The sequence below is a fragment of the Coccinella septempunctata genome, chromosome 5 (genome assembly GCF_907165205.1).
Source record: "Coccinella septempunctata chromosome 5, icCocSept1.1, whole genome shotgun sequence".
Taxonomy (NCBI): Eukaryota; Metazoa; Arthropoda; class Insecta; order Coleoptera; family Coccinellidae; genus Coccinella; species Coccinella septempunctata.
In genome coordinates, this window is record NC_058193.1 from 25,533,887 (window position 1) to 25,548,168 (window position 14,282).

At 34.5% G+C, this 14,282-nt stretch overlaps 1 protein-coding gene across 2 annotated transcripts in view; it reads right to left on the reverse strand.

The window, feature by feature from the left end:
- Positions 1 to 12,229, reverse strand: part of LOC123313383 (serine/threonine-protein kinase 32A) — a 78,983-nt gene extending 66,754 nt beyond the window's left edge. For both annotated transcript variants that reach the window (XM_044898249.1, XM_044898246.1), the window contains exon 1: positions 12,157 to 12,229. The gene's annotated coding sequence lies outside the window, so the exon portion shown is untranslated. The remainder of the gene's footprint in view (positions 1 to 12,156) is intronic.
- Between the last annotated feature and the right edge of the window lie 2,053 nt (positions 12,230 to 14,282).

Here is a 14,282-nt window from a genome sequence, read left to right on the forward strand (position 1 = left end):
ATACTGTTCTTGAGACAATCTGAAAAATCCAGCCAATCTTTTTTTAATTATTTTCTCAATAATCTTTGAAATTGTAGAATTTAATGCAATTGGCCGATAGTTAGACTGTTAAAAGCAGTTTTTCGAAAGAAATCTGAACGCCGCAAGCAGATGATGAATTTAACTCGTATTTGAATAATATCGAGGAGGAAAACAACTGAACCATACGGATAAAACCCGATCATCTGAAAGTTGCCGTGCCTCTCGATATCCCAACGAGGATTTATGTGACGGACGGTGATAAGCGCCGCCAAAAGTATCATCCGGTTGTTTTCCGGTGCGAAAGTGAACCGGGACACGTGTGAAAGATGCCATTTTATCAATATAACTCGTGATAACGGGTTAAAAGCCGTGTGAGAGGAGTCTTAGAAGTACATATTATTGTCGGGATCGCTTGACACATAACAGCTGTCAGCCGTTTTCCTGAATTTTGTTAGCTTACGAACCATACTCTTGATGTAACGTTTCAGTGCCTATATTTAATCATTCTTCGAATTTTATGACTAGTTATATTGAGAGAGAAAACCTGTTAAAAGTTTCAAGAAAAATGTATACCTACCTTCCTAAAACTATCTCTAATCAATATGATATTTGGCTGCATACATTCGAATAAACTCGAATTGAGTATAACTCGTTTTATCGAAGCTTATGTTCAATGGGAAAAACTAGAGGGATGCCTTTTTGTTTCCTTATAAAAGACTTCTTTCAAGACCTCATCAAAGCCTTCAGCGAAACGAAGCCGTAACAAAGAACTTGTCAACAAATCGAAAAGAACTAAAATCCCTTGCCTGAGAGAATAATCAATGGCACGGTGAGAAGAAAGCATTTCCACCGTAACATCGAACCCCAGACTCGTTTCCGCGATTTATTTTCATATACAGAGTGGCATGCTGCAAATTAGTATTAGTTTCAAGCCAAAAGCTCCTTTCTGTTCTTTCTCCTGACGTGCCACTTAAACCCAAAAGTGGGTATAACAACCTAGAAATTTGAATAGTGAGAAGGAATAAAAAGTTCTGAATGAATTATCCAAGCGCTTGTGGAAAATATTTTCAACTTGGAAGGTTCAAAAGAAATTTTTGTTGCTTGCGCAGACTATACTTATACTTGGGTACATTGGAAATAATCAATTACGTTTCTTTATTCTTTTCATGGGAATGGAAAGACATTCATAAACAATTTTCCAATATTCATTCATCGCAAAGTGTAAATATAGAGAGTGTTAGGGACACCAGAACTGCCCCTTTGCTTGCCTCTCAAACTGGAAGATTATTATGCATCAATTCAGAAACACCCTACACTATGTGAGTATTACATCAAGAAAATTAATATGACTCTAAGCTTGCGCCACCCATATTTGTACATTATCTACGAGTAGGTATTTAAATTTGCACTTCAATAACTCCCAGAGTTAAACCTGCTTTTACTGAAGTTCTAGTCCAACTGAATCATCGAAACAACGAAAACTCAAACTCGATCATCTTAAGCCTTGTTGAACTCAATTCCGTCGTCAACAATTCAGATTTCTCCTCTCGGAAGCCATGACTCCGTCAAACTAAGCGTCGTTCTCTGTTGAGAACGAGAATTTGAGCATCGTTCATCCCGACCATTTTGTCAATTTTTTAGAGTCATGCTTGACTCCTCCCGAATTCCCCTTCCACTCAGTATAAAAGTCAACTTGTATAAAAATAGGGTGATTCTTCTCAAACCTCACAAACGACATAATTAAGGACAAAGACCCTATTTATTTTCTCATAAATAAACTACATATATCCCATTCATGCAGGTACAGTGTGTTTCACGCAAGCAGTTCTCTAGATTTTGTGACTTATTCATTGAGCAAAATCAAAAACTGAAGCACCAGCATGATAGTATTTTAAAGGACTTTTCAAATGTGCTATCAGAAAGATTATCGAACATAGGGATGAAAAGTTATGATAGAACAAAATTTTTTTGCCGGATTTTAATAGTTTAGAAAATTAATGTTGAATAGACATTTTCCGACCAATTTTCCAGATATTCAAAAAAGTTTTCTCATATTTTCTGAATACTCAATCAATTCTCAATCCATATATGTGTATAAATTAAACATTATACAATATTCATTGCAAAAAATTTCATTCAAAATTGAACTGAGGAAATTTGAAATAGAAATATGGAAAATATATCCATATTGTCTCTGTTTTACAAACACTTGACTCCAAATGTGATAAAGTCGATAAAACTTCAACATTTGACATCAAATATTAGTTGAACCATAAACAACATGGGTAACGAATGTTGATTTCATTTCCTTGGGATAATTTTGAATAGAATGGAATTAAAGGAAGAATTCCCTTTAAATTTATATGTTCGAGGGGAAAATTTAATTCCATTCCATTCATAAAATAACAGTAAAGTTTTAAGTATAACATGCGAGGAAAATTTTACCGTTTTCGGTATTTAAAATAATGCGATGGTTTTTCCAATAGCACATTAGGAAAGCCATGGAAAAATATTATCGCCATGATGGTTCATCTTTTAATTTTCTTCAATGAATAAGACACAAAATCCAGAGCCCCGCTTGCGTGAAACACACTGTACACGTGGTGAAAAAACTAAATACTGATTTCCTCCTCAATTGTCCAATTGTGCATTTTACAAGAACGGTCCTTGGTTAAATTTCTGAGGGAGAGTAATAATTGATGATTATGATTCCATGATTCCAATGATTTCAGCATTAGGTATATAGCTTTTATTCTTATGTCATAAAAAAAATAAAATATTTGGAATGAAACAAGGTTCCCTCTACGCCCCTTATTTCCTAGTACTGCCCATGCATTTTTTTGTTATTCGATTGAAATAATTCTTCCATTCAATTTCTTTCAGATACTTGATTCATCGATTGGAATCGCTTTTCGCGACCCTCAAATCTTTTTCGCCTTAGCTTATTCGCCTAGATGAATGCTTGTCAGTTTACCAGTGAGGCATTCAGTTATACAGGCTGTTACACAATTATTACACGTCGTACTAGAGCTCCCTGAATTGAATATAGGAAGAAATATTATATTTAAAAATGTCCTTTTTTTTCAAGTTTCACTATGTTGAGTCTCTGCATCCATGTTTAAAAATTAATTTAAATTTTTCCGTGGTTTAGTATGCTTCATGGAATATGTTAATAAGTAGTATTAGTAGCTATCATTATTGAAACTGACAATTTACTGCATTATCACTCCTAGTTTGCATGGAGATTATTACAACATGGAAAAACTGATGAATTTAATTTATTCGTGATTATGATATAGAGAAAAGCAATGTTGCGTATCAAAAATCGTTTAGTTGAAAAAATAATCATTCCCATGTACATTTCAATTGTGTATAATATTCTGCATTATTCTATGGTTATGCCTCGTTCCATTTCCAATTCTGTTCTCGAATATTTCAAGTAAAGGTACTGCATAAGTTCGTTAAAAATACTGACCTGAATATCAAAATTTTCTTAGAAGCTTCAACTAATATCCACAAATATACGTGACATCAAAATGAGAATTACAAATCTCAGTTGGAATATAATGACTTTAAATATACCTACACGTTATATGAACTAAAAAATAAACGATCTAAAAACAAGTAACTAATTAGAATCCAAAACGAGCCAAAAGAAAAAACACACGGAAGCTGTAGACGAGGATAAGGATGTTATCTCCCGAAGCCATCCCAGATACTTTTTAAATATCGTGAGATGTCTGGAAATGGAGGGCCAGCTTTGGTATGGTAGTAGTTACATCTCAGTAAACGTGCAAAGTAGACCTTACGATAACAATACTATTTTGAAGAATATTGATCAATTGAAAAATTGCCATAAAGGCTCAGACATTGGTTCTGATAATAAGTCTCCTATTTTAACTCTGGACATGTTTGCGGCCAAAGTTATGCTAGAAAATTAGATTATGTAGGGGAAAATGCTCTCAAAGTAATACAAGGAATAAAATAAAACTATCTGACAGAAGCAAATTTTTGACACAATGTTGCATCATTCAATGTTACGTTTTGGAGCCCATCTCAGATATCGATTAATGTTTTTAATGTACCAAACTCGATTATTATTTGCAACGCATCTGGTGTAGATTGAGATGCAGCCCTTCACACTCAGTTCATCTTATTGATATGCTTCGTGTGATCCTGAATTTTATATCGATCGACTACGATGAAAGCCTCACAATAGCTTCGAAAACTTCAGGAAATCCCTCTTCATAATTCGTTCGACTCTCTCTCACCCAACTTCAAGCAACACGAAACCATTTTTGTCATATCGAGCATAATATCAGGAAGCTATTTAAGGTTTCTTTCGTCCTGTTCCCCGGGTTTAATAATGGCAACTTGAAAAGCGTTGAAATTGATGCTACTTTTTCAACATGAACAAGTTGGCGAGTTAGGTATTTTTTTACTATTTTCATCCACTTTCCTTCATTTGGGCCATAAAATTATATGAAATGAATGAGGAATAAAGTGTAATAAACGTTGCTTCATGTGCAACAGCATATACATAATTTGAATTTATAGATTTATCACAATTCAAATCATATTATTAATTTATACTTTTCAATTTGGAAATCATATAATACGTAGGTATATGGAACAAGCGCGCAAAAAGATTCGTCAAGACGTCTGTCTAACTTCGAAGATTGATGTGATAGGACTTCAACCTCTCGCGTATTTTCTCTTTTTACATTTGCTTTTCAGGAGAAAACACCATCAGATTATTGCACCATCCTAAATGCTAACTGGACTATGTTCTCAATAAGGATTATGGAACCTTAAACCAATAAATCTGCTCAAGAATTGTTTGCTTGCCTATATACATATAAATAATTATATTTGAGAGATAATATATGATAAAGAATCAGTGTTTCTATTATAATTCGAAGTATTATAACGTCACTCAATAAAAGGCAGTAGTCCAGAGATAACTGTAGAAATTGAGAGCATTGTCTCTGAAAAGCAGTTTTTTGGCCTGAACGTTCATCATTCCCTTTTGAATTGGAACAATTAAAAATGCCGAGCTTAACGAAGCCTGAAAAACAAAAGCAAACAGGAATCAGTAAACAACCAGTCTAGCAGTCAATGTGAAAGTGCAACCTCTTGCTCAATTGTTTTCTTTTTTGTTCCTAAGCGTAATGTATATGTGCTTCTATAAAATTTTCATGGAAGGCAAATTTTTTCTCGATTCCGAAGAATTATCATTTCGAACAATAAAACAAAACCGAAACCTGATATTCGCGGCTAGAATAAATTTTTAACGACTGGTTTGTACAATGAACATTTCCTGATAGTATGTAATAAAACTGGAAATGGGAAAGCTATTATCCTGAAATGACATTGCAGAATAATGCTGAGGAGGATCGATAGTTTAAATGGAATTGAATTACGGTGTCGTCTTGAGTGCATACCTATAACTATATCTGAAATAGTGTCATAATGTTGATGTTGACTGGATGATGAACAGGAATTTCTTTTAATTACGAATCATCCCCTAACGGAGATCAAGAATACAATCGAACGCTACTTTTTCGAAGGGATACTTCATCCATTTTGTCCCATGAGTTGGGTGATTTTGATTTGGCTAGTTTTACTCTCGTGAATACGAAAATATCTAGATATACCAAATATAACCCATCACATATACAGGATGAACCATCCATAACTTTCCACCCCGAATTTTGAGCTTTGGGATTGAATAACGAAAAAATACTCAGACAGGTCAAATTTTGTTGAAAAGGGGACAAATAAGGGTGTTCAAATGAGTTTGACATCACTAGCCGCAACCCCCCACAGGTCTCATTTTTAAATAGGGAAAAGGGGTCGAGCAGCACCTTGTTGGAAAGGCAATTTAATTTTCTGCATGAGTGTATTTTTTTTTCATCGCTTCACTATTATACAGAGTGACTCAGTATTCCATCAATATTCAAAAATGAGAGCCGTTAGGGGTTGCGGCTAGAGGGGTAGTGATATAAAACTTATTTGAACACCCTTATTTGTCCCCCTTTCAAATTTGACCTGCCTGAGCGTTTGTTCGTTATTCCATCCCAAAGCTCAAAATTCGGGGTGGAAAGTTATGGATGGCCCACCCTGTAGTGTAAATTTATCTAGCGGTTTAAAAGTAAGATCATCAAAATCATGCTCATTATATTATGCAGGTTAAAAATGTTTACAGAGGAAATTTTTTGGATTTTTTTGAGGTATTGAATACGATGATACCATAAAAGGAAGATTTTTCTGGTTTATGGGTTGAAAATGTCGAAATCAATTTATTGCGTCATATTATGACAGAGTTTCATAAATCGTACCGTTTTTGTAAGTTAACCTAGGTACACATTACATTTGGGACGTTTACATGAGTAAATTTGCCATTTTTAACGTATTCAATTTCTTTCAATATTCCTTACTTACATGATCTCAACTGTTTCCATAAAACTTATGGTGAATTTCTAATCTTAACTTCATGATTCATGATTACCAAAATTAGTTGTACAGGTAACTTCATCGCCTTTCAAAATGAAAACATATTGCTTCAGATTTCACTGAATTACGGTATAAAAATAAAAAAATAATTGTGCAAAATACAAAGGTACGATTTTAAAACTCGATGCTCAACTTTTATCGACGGTAATATTCAATTTTAAATAATTATTTAATGGTATTGTAGTCAGCTCCGAATTTTACAGGGTTACAGGTTGCTTTTTCTTAGGATATTCATACTCATATGAACCTGGGCGTTTCGCATATTAATGATGAATTGATGATTATGTATTTTTGAAATATTGTTCATGTGGCCTACGAAGAATTATTTAGCTATGTTTTTGATGAAGTATGAAGTTGGCGAAAATGTTCAGAATTTTTAATCTTTTTTTGGCCAGTGATTAGGACCCAATTTAATCCTTTGAAATAAGTTGATATCATTAGTAATTTAATGTACATTTATTTAATGTTAATAAGCTGAATGAACTCTTCTCTCAGTGTACATACTCGTAAAGTGAGAACGCGTTGATCGCTTATTTGCATTTCGACAAGATTTCCGAAGGCTAAGTGCTTAGTAATCCCCAGAAGTACTTTTTAGAGATTACTAAGCATTGATTTTAAAAAGTGCTCGGGAGTACAATGCTCGGGAGCACAAAAAGCCTTCATGTGCTTTCACAAGCACTAAGCACAATGCTTTGGCACAGCTCTGTGGGACACCCTGTATGTTCAGCTGTTGGGTAATATTTGAGGATACCAGAACCTGCTATTTGCATATGGTTCTTTGATTCGTCGAATTCATCAAAGGTAATTTTCAAGTGCTCCTTGGACCAATTTATATATTAGCAGTTTTATGAAATGATACTTATCAAAATAGTATTTTTGACGGCTTTTTCTTTAAAATAGATACTCCTGATATCTCATCCAGATATCCAGCCGTTTTTGAGTAAATTGAATTCAAATATATGTTCCTTTTCCAAAAATAAAACTTCAGCAAGGAGAAACAAATTTCGACTGAGATTTCGACACATTTTTGCCAAAATATCTTAAGCCACATGTCAAGTCATTGGGCGATGTTTTGGCGAAGAGATATCTGTACCTATATGCTACTTCGATTCGTTGGATTCACTAAGGGTAAGGTAATTTTGTTGAAATTATATTCTGTGCAGCTTTTCCTTTGCAAAAAATAGGACTCTTGGTGCATCATACATGCAAAGAAAACTATTTTGATAAATAATATCTAGAAAAATGGTAACAAAAAAATGGTTGCTGAAAAAGGTAATTCCCCTTTGAAAACTACCCTTAGTGAATCCGAAGAATAAAAGAAGCATAAGCGAATAACCTGTCGTGGTATCCATAAATAATACCTAATACTTGACAGTATTATATTCTGCTTATTTCGGAAGTAATATACGAAAAACCGATTAACATCAGGTCCTTCCGAAAGTTGAAGCACCCTCTACAAGAGGTTTGAGCCCATTTTCGATTCATCATAACCCTTCTCTACAGGCAATACAATGTAGGTTAGCAGATAACAATAGAGTTGAAGAAAACGAGAATGAGAAAATGATTTTTCTAGAGGACCCTTCATTCCTATGTCAGACAGGTAAAAGTCCTTCAGGTTATTTCTTAATGCGATCTTTCCATTCAAGAATTTGAAATTCGGAAGATGCTCAATATGAATCCATAGAAAACGATTCTATATGTAATTAAACCAGCCTTCTTTATGTTCTCCCCCTCTTCCGGAAAATGCTTTTCATCTTATTCGAGTTCAAACCGTGATTACGATGGAATATAGCCGAAATCTGCTCGTATTCGTCCCAAGGACTTCTTTCAAAGTGTATTCTAGTTCATATCGACCGATCTCGGACTAAGGAAAGACCATAAAAAACGATAAGTTGGGTTCCATCTCGTGAACTGAGTGTTCCTTTGAAGGGAAATATAGTGATTCCCTTTTTGGCCGAATCCTTGCTCGTGTAGTGGAAAATGATTGAAATTTCGATGGTATGTATTAGGGTCCTGTTCATTCGATGAAAAAACGGAGCCCTTATAGGATCATTCTCGTTTCTGGCTGTCAATCTGTCACAGTATATATTTCGCCTGCTCTACTGGATCGAAAGAGTTGAAATTTCGTACGTACACTACTGCGATAACTGAAGGGCGAAAGAGAAATACTATTTTCATGCCGAATTTAAATCTAAAAAAGAAGCAGAAAAGGGTTAAGATCATATTGCGTTAATCGCATAATATTATTGTATATACTCCATTCACTTTTGTAAAAGCACTCGGTTGGCCATGGAAATTTGACACATTCCACACAGTATAGTACGAAAATGTGAGATTATGACGTCGAAACATCTTTGAGTTTCAAATAAACGCTGTATTGTCCGTTATACGTAAAAGTCTCAGTAATTTATCACAATGTGAATTTACTTCGGAAAATGGTGAACATAATTAACGTTTATACAAATTGATTGAAGAGATCCCTAATCTAGTTATTTGCATGGAAAGGACAGTTTTAAAATATATAATCTATTTTTGCTATGAAAGAAAATGAAATTATTGACAAATAATATGCAGTTACTTGAGAAGAGTTAATGTTGGTTATCTCTTTGGATAAAGGTTGAAGACGTTACATCAGTTGTAGACTGATGAAATTAACTTAAAGATGAAAAGCATCTGATACAGTGGGTAGGGAATGGGTATCTCTCAAAGGAATTAATGGGTAATTACAAGAATGTTAAATTCTTTAACGAAAAATCATGTTGCATAAATGGAATTCTAAACAAAAATTTCACATAAATTAATAATTGACAGTACAACTGGCTCATATTTATAGCTGATTATTCTCAATACTTTGATATAATAATAATATATTTATTGATTCCTATATCTACAGGACAGGTCAAATGAAAATAGAAAAATTAATTGGAACATATTACAATTAATTGATGAAATTCATCGAACATCCTTAACACTGTAGAAACTTTTTGCGTTCGTGCACCCTAAAATAAAGTCCTCAAATGCAATGAAGTCCTCAAATGCTATCATCTTTTAAGGTTTCCCAATGGTAGGAAATTTGTTGTCATTTTCTTCATTCACAATCTTTCTGATTATGGAAACATTCAGCTTAAATATAAGTCGTTAAGATTCAGATGAAACATAATATATAATATTACATTGAATATGTTCGATACCGTCTGATATATTTTAGATTTTAACTCTAAAATCTACAATTTGGGGCCGCTCTTTCAAATAGTAACCCTGATGAGTATCAGGGTCACAAATTCTAAATAGCACCTGATACCTACTCATACACCTACATCTCATGAGTGCCAATCTTACTCCTTTCTTACCTTTGTAACTACAAAAACTTAGGAAAATCATTTCATGGCCAACCGAGTGCTTTTATAAAAGTGAATGGAGTATACCTACTCTGTGAGCAAAAAGTATGCAGAGTAAAACATAACTATTTGGACATGAGCCAGCTACAGACACATGGAGAAGATCACATGCATTATGCTTATGCAACAACATAAAAGGAATTACTATCATCCACGTCTGTGTGCGGGCACGAATTTTGAACTTTCTCCGCCATTCATGATTCATCTCTTCAGAACCATCCTGAAAACTGCATGAAGCGCGCACGATGAGTGTTATGTCAACACTTCGGGATGTCTATGCAACTTTTCGGATAAGTGCAATACGATGCGCTGGAATTTTCGCCATTTTATGAACTCACCTTTTCTTGAATTCTAGCTATAACTTCGAAATGTTTTTCTGGTGTTGGATTTTCAATCATACGCCCATTTGCGCGTATTTTTTCAAACTCTTTTTTTTGTACAAGTCGTGAATATTGCCAGATGAAAAATTTTATTTTTGGCTAGGAATTTAGATTTGAATGTAAAGGGATTCTCATAGTATTTCTCTATATTGCAATTGCAAAATGGCGAATGCGATTCAAAATTTTCCACTGCTACTAAGTAACTAAGTAATTCTTACAACTTATTTATTGTTGTAGAATTTATTGAGCTACATCCCCATCTCCTTGGATTTGGATTATTCTCTCCAACATTTCGGCAAGCATTTTCGAATCGTCTTCAGGGAAGTCATCAATATGCATAGAATACTTCATTCGGAAAAATTCCTATTTCAGTTCTGTGCAGGTGAAAGTGGGATGTTCAAACTAGATTTCTGAATCATCTTCTTCAAATGCGTTCTTATTTTTGCGGCAAGATGGTTATCGAAAATTCGAAATCGAATATTTTGAAGATCAGTCATTTTGTGATCTGGTGAATTGAGGTATCGAGGAAATAAAAGATTGGAATCTGGAAATCCTAAGGAGGAATTTTATCCACGAGGTCACCTTTTTGATTTTTACTTCAGCTGCTTTGAGATTATTCAGTGAACCACACAAACAAAGGCATGAGGAAAAAGTAAATTCTGCCATTAAAGGAGCTCGAATAATGATTGGTTTATACGGCCTGAGATCTAAGACGGAGTTTCGCCTTTTGGCAGATGGCAATCACGCGATTGACAAACCAGTTAGTTTTATTCCTTTGTACTTGGGTTTCAGAAAGACTGCAAAAACCCATCCTTAGTTAAATTTTTCATGATTCGGCGGAACTTATATGTGATGTGATGTGTTTTATTGTACAGAGCAATGTATACTCAGTGAAAAAGTATCCGCTGAAGCAGTATTTTCTTCAAGTTGCACTGAAGAAACTGAATCAAATGATCTAATAATGATAATTTTTAACCGCAAAAGAATAGAATTAAAATTATCTAAGAATCTTGTTGGACACAAAGAGGAAATGATAATATGCGATTCAAATTCAAAACAGATCGATACTTATTTATACTGTTAGGGTGATTTCTACATAGTATGGTCTTTTCGCCGTTTTCTCAACTTCTTCACTAAAACTAGTAGAAATGTGATAGGGATGCACACTATCAGAAGGTGTATGCATGTATGTCATAGACAAAAAGACACACCCACGACAAACAGTAGAAATTGTATATTGTTGACGAATAGAACGTATCCAATGGGATTTGCAAGACTAGCTAAATTACCTCTCTTTCTCAATTTCTGCGTGGTAAAGCTTTATGTATAACGACCCGGATAAAACAATTACCTACCACTGAACGTTATCAATGGATAAATAGACTCAATACCTAATTGTGTAATCGTAAGCGCAGACGAATGTGTTATGATTAATGATAATGTCTGACCCCCCCATGCGAGAATTGTAAACAATGGGATTTAAAACCCTAGCATTATTTTGACGGAACATGAATTGCATTTGGCTGAAAGCAATGCTACAGCTTTCACAAATTTAAATGGAAGATGACTTACTGTATAATGTAGAATCAGCACCCTAATAGTTTACCAAAAATTTAATAATAATATTATAATTCTTACAACTAGCATTGGATTGAACCTGGGATTGCCTACAAGTCAATGCATTGTTTATGAAGATTCGCAAGTTCAATACAAACAAACAAAATTCAACAAAATACGAAAAAATAAAGAAATGTTCACATCAACACTGAATTCAAGTGCGTCTTATTCAGCACTTTTCGAAAATCAATGTCAAGCGAAACATTCCCTTATTAATGACTCACCTGTTTCTCCACAAACACGTGTGTTACAGTTGGAAGGGCGTGCACCCTGCTCTTACCAGCGCGAAGACAGAACTGAAAATGGAAAACAAGCAAACTTCTCTCGACGCTCTCCGTCGCGACGTCACGTGTTAGGCGTCAAGTAATCGGTGTTCATCGTGCATGTTCGAACTCGACCTCTGTTTCGGTTCTATTGTTTACAAGGACAAAGGAAAAAGAGATAATCATTTTCAGAATTGACGTGGGTTTGCATCGAGAAAGATTTTCGAAATATGTATCAGGCAGCAGAGCGGTGAGGTAGGATCAGGCGATTCGCTGTGGATTTGGGTGGAAGGCGCGGGTTGAAAAAGTAACCAAGGGGATAAAGTACGGATCACGAGCATAGGGATGAAGGGTTTAGGGAAGGAATACTCGCTAACGGAATGTTTTCACTGTTGCAATATAATGGATACAAAATGCGCAAAGGGTATGAATGATCTATTTTTTTTTGTCTAACGCGATCCAAGCAGGTTTATCAGAAATATGGTGTATTCCGTGTATCAATAGAAAAAGGACATTTAACAATAGGGCTGGGAATCTATACTCCATTCACGTTTATTTTAGCAGTCGGTTGGCCATGAAATAATTTTCTCAAGTTTTTGTAACTAGAACGGAGTAAGGTTGGCACTCATGAAATGTCGTTAATGTTATAACGCCGTTGCCACAACTAATATCAATTTTCATTTTTTATTACGAAAATGCCGAAAGTGATTGATAAAAGAGACAGGGTTTCACGAAGTGCTATTTAGAATTCAGGTCCGCTCATTCAAATAGTTATGCCCTGATATTTTAAAATCCATAATACGTCAGACGGTAGAGAACATATTCAATGTAAGTGAATTTATATAATGTTTCATCTGAATCTAAACGACTTATATTTCAGCTGAATATTTCCACAATCAGAAAGATTGTGAATGAAGAAAATGACAACAAATTTCCTTCTATTGGGAGACCCAAAAAAGTGGTGGCATTTGAGAATTTTATGTTTGAGTGAATTAATGCGAAAAGTTTACTAGAGGATTTTCGATTAATGTCATCGTAGAATAAGTTCCCGAAAATTGATTTTTCTATTTTTCATTTGACTTGTCCTATACATTGTAAATGTCTTAAGGTACCAATAAATATCTATTTATTATTATTATATCCATGTATTAAGAGGAACGGCCACAAATACGCGCCAGTTGTCCTGTTAATTGTTTATTCATGTGAAATTTTTGTTCAAAGGTGAAGTTCATCTTGACTTGAAACTTCCTTTAATTCCTTTTACTTATATTGATGCAAGATGGTTTTTGCTGGAAAATTTAACATTCTTGTAATTATCTGTTAATTCCTTCGGGAGATACACATTCCCAACCATGGTAAAATGCATATGATGCAGTGCACTGCATCATATGCATTTTATCTTCGGGTTAATATTTTTGAAATCTACAACTGATGTAACGTATTCAAACTTTAGCCGAAGAAGATAACGAACATTAACTCTCCTCAAGCTAGTGGATATTATGATATTATACTGATCTCTTGTATTTTCCGTGCAAATAACTGGATTTGTAAGCCTTCAATCAGTTTGTATAAATTTCAATTATGTTCGTCACATATTTTCCGAAGAGATTCGACATTGTGATAAAATACGTAATAATTGAACCTTTTACGTAGAACGGGCAACATAGCGTTGACAATGTTTTGACAAGCTTCATAACCCCACATTTTCGTACTATAGAGAGTGAAATGTGTCAAATTTCCATGGCCAACCGAGTGCTAAAATAAAAGTGAATGTAGTATAGCTCCTACCTTTTTGTACGGAAAATTGACGTGCCAGTGATGTCAGATTCAACTATCTCAATTGTGATTGGCGACACTAAGCAACTATCTCACTCCAGTCTTTGAACAACAACAAATGTTTATTTTCCATTCCTTGTATCTATGTTCCAAGTTGCATCTCGGGGTGAAAATGCAACATCTACAAAGTAGGTAGTATCTAAGTTAAAGCTAGTAAAACTTAGACCATCTTGAGGTATCTCAGTTCATTAGCGGCTCAGTTTATTTTGAGCTTGCAAAATCGTGAATCTGCGTTGAAACTAGAATATTTT